Source organism: Gekko japonicus, unplaced genomic scaffold (assembly GCF_001447785.1).
Source record: "Gekko japonicus isolate JY-2015 unplaced genomic scaffold, Gekko_japonicus_V1.1 scaffold288, whole genome shotgun sequence".
NCBI classification, from domain to species: Eukaryota; Metazoa; Chordata; class Lepidosauria; order Squamata; family Gekkonidae; genus Gekko; species Gekko japonicus.
In genome coordinates, this window is record NW_015173682.1 from 1,140,731 (window position 1) to 1,149,103 (window position 8,373).

The 8,373-nt window shown below is 38.7% G+C and overlaps 1 pseudogene; it reads right to left on the bottom strand.

The window, feature by feature from the left end:
• Positions 1 to 8,373, bottom strand: part of LOC107120372 — a 115,901-nt pseudogene that overhangs the window by 49,502 nt on the left and 58,026 nt on the right.

Sequence of the window (8,373 nt, forward strand, 5' to 3'; positions counted from 1 at the left end):
TGCCTTGCCTTATTAGAACTGAGATTCAATGTTTTTAGCAATCCCATCTGGTGATCCAAAATAAACTAGTTTCCTGCCCATCCTGTCTACATGAACCTTGGTTTTAGTTTATTTATTGTATGATTCCCAGCAGCCAGCAATCATCTGATGATCTACCCAAAAGGGGCCAATATTCAACCAATGGACCAACAATTATTTTCAGTCCCACTGCATTGATAGAAGAGATACCAGGGAGATGGTCTCACCCTTTCTCGGGGGTGTCAAGTCCTTATTCAAACTTTCTGCAGCAATAAACAGAAAATAGTGTGTTCCTCTTCAATTATTATAGTAGTGCAACCTATTATTGATTCATGTATTTTAAAATTATGAGTGACTGGCTTAATACAATCTTTGGATGTACCACTTCAATAATACATTGAAAGTAGCAGGACGCAAATAGATATAAGCCTATCTGGCTAATCTGTATGAACATAAGCAGGGGCACATCCTTTATTTGACAGACAATTCCTATCCCTTTCTTTGCACTTTTTACAGCTGTCAGACAGTGGCAGACCCAATGGTTTCTTACCTTCAGACTGGCACATAGTGATATATCGTTGGTGGGTATTTCATTGTTGGTGTTCTCAGGTCCCTGCACCTTAGCTCTGTAAGCTATCGTGGTTACAGCTGTGGTGGTTTGGACAGGTAGCAATGGCTGCCACACATTCACATCTGTGCCATTGCCAAAGGCCTGGATTGCATTTCCTACAGGAAAGAATTACAGAGCAAATGAGCAGCTAGCAGAGGCTGGTTTAAAATTAAAAAACAAAACAAAAGCAAACTACTCTGGAGGAAAAAGGGAAAAGACAACCCTGCTACTTTGAGTTTCCATTTCCATTAACATCAAAGGGCTTGAACCCAGAACTTGCAGCTGCATTCTTACCATGCTAACTTGTAGCCATATAAAATATATGATTAGGGGACTTTCGGATTAACAGCGCGATGCTGCGGGTGTTTCCCAGGATGCTCCCTAGCTCCCCCGTCCTTTTTTGCTTTTTTTTTTTGGAGCCCCCTGGTTAGTGCGACCTAGCAGGGACCCACCCAACCTCTCGGGGGGAGCTTGGGCAGCAAGAGACTTTTTCAGCCACCCCACAGATGGTGGTTTGTGGCGGTGAGAGCGTTTTGTCTCGATGCAGAAGCAGGAAATGGAGCAGAACATGGCTGCCATGTTCTGCATTAGTTGTGACCACCCGTTTTAGAGACTTTTTGGATATTCAGCATAACATAGCACACAGCATGAAAAATGAAGAACAGAGCACTACAAGCAAAAAATAAAATAAAAGGACTTGCAACTAAATACCCCATCTTGGAAATCCCCAGAACGTGAAAGGAAAGCGGCTGAAGACAGAATGGGGTTAAAGAACGGTTAAAACATGGCAGGGGTAAGAAAAATATTATTGTTTCTTTAAAAACACTATTGATTAAAGATAATGACTTTAAAACATTCAGGTTACACGACCCTGGAATCTTAAGTATTGTGGCAGAAAATATAAGTATACAAGAAAATGGCTTCAGTAATGAGTAATGAAGAGGCAAAAATTGGGGAGTTGACAGAGATTGGAGTCTTGGGAACAATTCCAAAAGATATTAGTAGAGGAAATTCAGCAAGCTGTGAAATCAGCATTTAAAAATCTTTTGGATATACCTCAGAATTCTTCTATGGAGCTGGACAATGAGAAAGAAACAGAGTCTTCTCAGCAGAGCTCTGAGGAACAACAGGTTTTATATCAAGACAAAGTGTTAAAGGATACATTATCTTTATCTATGGAAAATGTGGAGAGGAAAAGCAACCAAATGTGTAAATGGGAAGAACCAGCAAGTTCTGAGGTAGAGCTGGAAGTAGTGAAAGGAGTCCCTCAGGATCTTTCACACACAAAAATGATTAAGTTGGATAAAAAGAAACTAAAACTCTGTGTTAAGAGAACTTACAAGGCTAACAAATATTCGAAGATGAGTTTGCTGAAATACAGAAGGAAGAAACTAGAAACGAGGATTTGCAAACACAAAGCCAAGAAATTAGAAACAAGGATTTACAAATACAAAGCCAAATTATGCTTGAGGAAATACAAACGGGAGAAGCTGGAAATAAAGATTCATGTGTACAAAGATGAAAGGCACCTGGACATGATAGTAAAAAAAAAAAGGTGCAAAGGAAAAATAGGAGACAGAAAATGTGTAAAAATGATAACGCTTTAAATTATTCCCTTTTTGTTTCCATTTTCACTTACGTATATCTACCATAATCTGTATTTTGAGACTAAGATAATGAGAAGTTGGATGTTAACTATGATGAATGAAGATGATTATATTAAAAATCTTAGAGCCTGATTATAAGAATTTTGGGTTAAATCAAAAGTGTACCTTCCTTTATGGGTTTTTTAAAATTATATATATAATATGAAAGAAGTGAATGGTAGTATTTATATTCACAGTAATAAGTAGGAAGGTTAATTATTGTTTGGTGACTGCAAAGTTTTTGCCTCCTTGCATAATCCTTAAGATTAAAAGTAATTGATAATAGAGAAAAAGGGGGAAAATATTATATAAGTAATAATTCTCTTACACTTTTGATTTCCACAATCAAACACTTATACTTAGTGACTTAAGTTGATTCTAGTTAGGCTATAAGTGTTTACTGGCAAATATTAAACGCCAATAAAGGAAATATTTATAGAAAAAATATGTGTATCTTGGTAAAAATGTTATACATAAATAGGCTTGTAATTTTGATAACTTATTTACTTACTTGTTAGATTAGTCGAAAATATTTAATAGTGCTGCCAAGATAAGAATAAGAAAAGCGAATCTTGCATGGAAAGCAATTTGTGTGTTATGTTTGAATGATGAGAAGGGTGTGTAAAGTAGAACTGATTCATTTAAGAATATTGAAATATAAAGTGGAAATTAGTAAAATGTTTATCTTGTTGTTAAAAAGCTTTGAATCAGGTTGAAACAGGAACTGAGCAACTGTGTGAGTATAGGAGGAAATCATAAAGTTGCTATGTTATATATGATTTATTTTATGTCAAGTTTACAATATTTCTTTGTCTCATTTTGTATGTTGGAAAATCAATAAATAGATTGTGTGTGTATGTGTGTGTGTGTGTGTGTGTGTGTGAGAGAGAGAGAGAGAGAGAGAGAGAGAGAGAGAGAGAGAGAGAGAGAGAGAGATTAGGGCACAATCTGTAGAAATTTCAAAAAGCTGTTCATTCATAGCCAGTTGTAAGTCCAACCTGTGAACTCCTATCTAAAGAGATGTGGGGCCCCAAGACAACCCCAAGGAAGGAATAATCCTGGTGGGACAGGATATCATAATATAATATACCTTTAATTTAGATCATCAGTCTGAAATATACTACCGGTAGAGTGTCTGATAAGCCTACTTGTAAGCAACTTAATGTGTTTATCAGATGTATTTTTAAATAAAGTAAGTATGAGGTCTTTTTAAAGTGTGGGTTTTTTCTTTTCCTTTCCTCTTCCAGTCTTCAAACAAAATCTACATAATTAGGTAGGAGATGCTTGCTTAAACTAGAAGTTTAGAATGTAAAAGTTGAAAGGCTTATCACAGTTTTTCATGGGATTAAATACTGTGTTTATGGCAAGAGTAAATTGGTTGGTTTTTAAAAAACAAATGAATAGAAAAACAGTTTTTAATCAGGTCTTTGGGGACTCAGCATGGATTTAGGGATTTCTTATTTCAAACTCATTGTATAAGAAATCAAGCCATTTCACTGGGGATCTAAGCACGTAAGTTATTAATAGATCCCTTCAATTGCATCTACAACGTACTATAAATTATTTCAGTTTTACTGATCTTGGAAAGATATATTTTAGTCGGATTTTTAAAAACATTCTGTCAAATGTAGGAAATGATTTATAGACTTCACAAATGGGCAAGCTGATGTGAGGTAAAGAAAATCTTTATGGATTTTCATTGCTTACAGCATGCTATAGGGAAAAAAAGATGGCACAGCTAACAAGAGAGTCACCCTGAATGAAATAAAGTGTCACCTCATTGTTGAAAATACTATCCCAGAAATTCTAGGAGCAAAAACTACAAAGTACAAATACTGTGGCGTGCATTTAGAAGAATCTCAAGGTACAGCCTTGCTGGGGGGAAAAAGGTGGAAAATGCAGGATTGACTAAAACTTGGGTTAAAAAAAGGAACAATAAAAGAACAACTACTGGCATACAGAAGACTAGCATGTCAAGGACAGTGTTACGCTACAACCCTTCATGTTGATTTTCTTTGGTAGGAAGTTTTTGGCTTCACTGAGCACTTGATCTTGCAACCCACCCTCCCAATCTACATTCAGCAGTAGTACAGTCTCAGTACAGGGATGTGAGACCTCGCGGTGGGGGGGAGGGTCTCCTAGTTTCAGTTGCTTCTCTGCACTGCTGGCCAGGTAGCCCATGAGGGGGAATCACCCCTCCCAAACAGTCAAGAAGCTGGAAATAAACATGATGTGTCTACGCCACCTGGAAGTGACTTAGACACATTGCATTTATTTCTGGCTTCTTCCCTCCCTGCTTCCGGTAAGTCCACCTTCTCTCCCTGCCAGGTGGTCTGACAGACCTGGCAACCCTATCCCAGTCCTAAGAGATTAATCTGAATGTACAAATTGACTTTTAGCTCCACTGAAACAGGCTGAGGGACCTTTAAATCAATGGGATAAAATCAGTGCATGACCCAATCCCAAGAGCCACTGTGGTAGCCAAGGAGGGTGAAGGGTTAGTTATAAGAAGTGCTGAACAAACAGAACATTGCCATTTGTTGTAATGACTCCTCAACAAAACCCAGATTCTTTTTAAACATGTCTACGCTAATAGCCAAACTCTTATCAGGTTAGCAATACATTGTGTGCATTGCAAACCACTAGTATTTTTATTTAAAACAAAGGTTTACAAAAGTCAATCCATTAACAAAAAAGATAATGGGACATTTATCCCTTTTTACTGAAATGCTATTAAAGCAGAGACACCTTTAATTTCTTCATGAAGAAAAGGTCTCTCTGCCAGGGTGAGTATAATTTTTCCTCACAGTGTCCTCTAATGTCATTGCTTTATCTTCATTAACATTTTTTTCTCCGACAGCGAAAGAGAAGGCAATGAAATTGGGGTGTCTCTTGAAACAGAACATGTAACAATAATGACCACATTCTGAAATTAGCACATGATCAAATTATTAAAACAATTAAGAATGTAGATTTATTTATTTGTTTTTAACATTTTTACCCTGCCCTCCCCGCAAGAGGGCTCAGGGCAGCTTACAAAAGGGCACAAGAGGGTTGATAAGCATCAACTAGTCCAAAGTAGTACTACTGGCCCTCTAAAAAGTCTGCACTGTTATTTCTTTTTAGGAATTATGTTTTAAAGTTAATTTATGCTGAATGTTTGAAATGCATATAGGGCTAGGCCCAGGGTTATCTGGGTTCAAATCCCCATTTGCCATGAAGTTTACTGGGTGACTTTGGGCCTGCCATACATTATCAACCTAATTCATCTTGCAAACTTGCTCTGAGGATAAAATGGGGGTAATCCTGTCCTCCATGTGTGCCACCTGGAGCTTCCTGGAGGAAGGGCGAGTTATTCTTTATGAGTAAGCAGACTGATTCTCTCTCTCTCTCTCTCTCTCTCTCTCTCTCTCTCTCCCCCCCACTCCCTCCCTCCCTCTCTCTCTCTCTCTCTCTCTCTCTCTCTCTCTCTCTCTCAGGCTACCATGACATGAGAGTTCATCTCCTCTGGGGTTTTCTTCTGTATTGGGCCTTTTTTTTGGACTTTTGTGATTTGTTTACATGTGGTGGCTCAAGTGGTTAAGACGCTGAACTGCAGGCTGTGGAAGGTCGGTACTAGTTCAGCAGTTCCGAGACCCGAGTTGCCGCATGACGGAGTGAGCTCCCGTCTCTAGTTCCAGCTCCTGCCAACCTAGCAGTTCGAAAGCAAGAAATTGCAAGTAGATAAATAGGTACCACTTCGGTGGGAAGGTAACAGCGTTCCGTGCACCTTGGTGTTTAGTCATGCCGGCCACATGACCACAGAAACGTCTTCGGACAGCGCTGGCTCTTCGGCTTTGAAACGGAGATGAGCACCGCAACCCTAGAGTCGGACTTGAATGGCTTTCGAGCAAGGGAACCTTTACCTTTTTACATGTCTCAACTGGAAAATTAGAGATAGCGATGAGCTGCAAGAGAGTCCCAGTTGAGGACTTTAATCACCTCTCTTTCACTGTGAACACTATTCATATAATACTAAGTCATAATGGTGGCTGCCAAAAACATTTTTATCACTAGGTAGCCTCCATGCTATGAGGCCTGCAACACATGGGAGAGCTAGTCAAACATGTCACACTTCCATTGACACTGCTGGTGTGGGACGCAACCACATGTGATGTGGGATGCAACCACACACATTACTCCTGTAAAAAGTATGAATTAATACAATAAAGGTAGTGTGTGGAGCTGAGAGTTCGGAGAGAAAGATGGAAACCTATGAATCACTCAAGATAGCTAGGGAGGCCAAGTTGTGCAAGAAATGCCCCCCCCCCTTTATGTGTGTATATGGGACTTGTCATTTCAGAATAACAAGCCTTTAAGTCTTGATTAACATAAGAAGTTCCTCGGCCAACACCACAATTTCTACATATATTATTGTATCATTTACATCTTTAAAATATATCCAGGTGGGCAGCCGTGTTGTCAACTTCCATTTCAATGTATTTGAGGAAGTGCGCGTGCACATGAAAGCTCATACCTTGAATAAACTTTTGTTGGTCCTAAAGGCATCACTGCACTCAAAACCTGTTCTATCTTTAAGGTATGTCAAGTAATGTAATAGTGTACTCACTAAGGCATGCATTGTCCTGGAAGAAATTCAAAAATTTCATGCATTCTTCTAAGTCATTGCCACTGTTGTTGCAGTTGCACCATGGAGCAACACTGAGACTGTTGGAGTTTATATAATTTGGTGTCATCACTGTGCCTGAAAAACAAAAGCAAAAACACTGTCATATCTTTTCCAATAACCTATCATTTTCTGGAAGACCCAAAGCAAAAGAATAAATTCCATCCTGTAAGTGAGAGAAACAGAACTGGCTTAAGTTGTAAGCAATACAAGTCTCCATTTAAGATGTCAGCCCATAGAATCACATGATGACATCAGACAATTTGTTTGTCATATGCGTGAGGAATAATAAAGACACAGGACAAACTGCAGATAGACTATACTTCAAAAATTATTCAAAGATCAAAGTACGGTTTTAAACACAACAGTCTACATCAAAAGGAACAGCACTGTTTCTGAGACAACAATGTACAGGAATTGTACCGCAACGTCATTTATTCTTTTGAGCCTGAGAAAAAGCCAATACATGTGAATAATATGAAAAGTTAATACTGTAGAAAAATTATTGGTTGCCTCTTTGTTTCCCGCTTCAAAGAGCTAGTTCTTGCTATTTTTTAAATTTTATTTATTAATAAAGTGTTAACACAAATAATAAAAACTAAGAAATAAATATAAAGCGATAACGGGAAGAAAAATTCCATCTTATTTCATCAACATCAGGGAACCACAATGATTCTCTTACATCTCCTTGTTAAAAGAATATCCACTTCCTTAAAAGTTGGCTGGTTGGCAAAATATCATTATTCGCCATATGTTGAAAAACTGGGAACCAAGTTAACTCAAAATTGATGTATGATTTAGCTGTTTCCATATGATTTATCAAGTTGGGAAGTTTACACATAATAAATTGGTCCCAGACTTTCTCGTACCAAAGGTCTATAGAGGAAGGTTTGCTTTCTTTTCAGTTAGATGCAATTGTAAGGCGTGCTGAGGCCAATAAGATGGAAATTAGTTCTCGCTGGAAACTCCAAGTTTGATTCCAACCATAAGTTCAAAGGCAAAATTTGAGGTGTTCTGGGTATTTCTTGAGCAACAATTTTGCTTATAACTGCTGCAACTTCTTGCCAGAAGGCCTAGAGGTGGACATTGTCCCACTAGCAACACAAATAGTTGCCAGAGTTCCCAGCATCGAGTGCTTAACTGAACATTTATATGGTTCAGATGCACTGGGGTCCAAAAGCACCTGAAGTATTGTAGTTTTATATGAAGGGCTTTTTTTGTAGAAAAAGCCCAGCAGGAACTCATTAGCATAACAGGCCACACCCAACTTCAGAAACACATTAGCATATTAGGCCATACCCCAACAGCACAGCTCATTAGCATATTAGGCCACACCACATGCCTTCCCTTGGGAGGATCTGTCCTGCGAGGAGCTCGGGCAAGCCAGCCCTTGGACAGATCCTTCCAGGCCCCCCCCAGCCCACCCGCCTTGG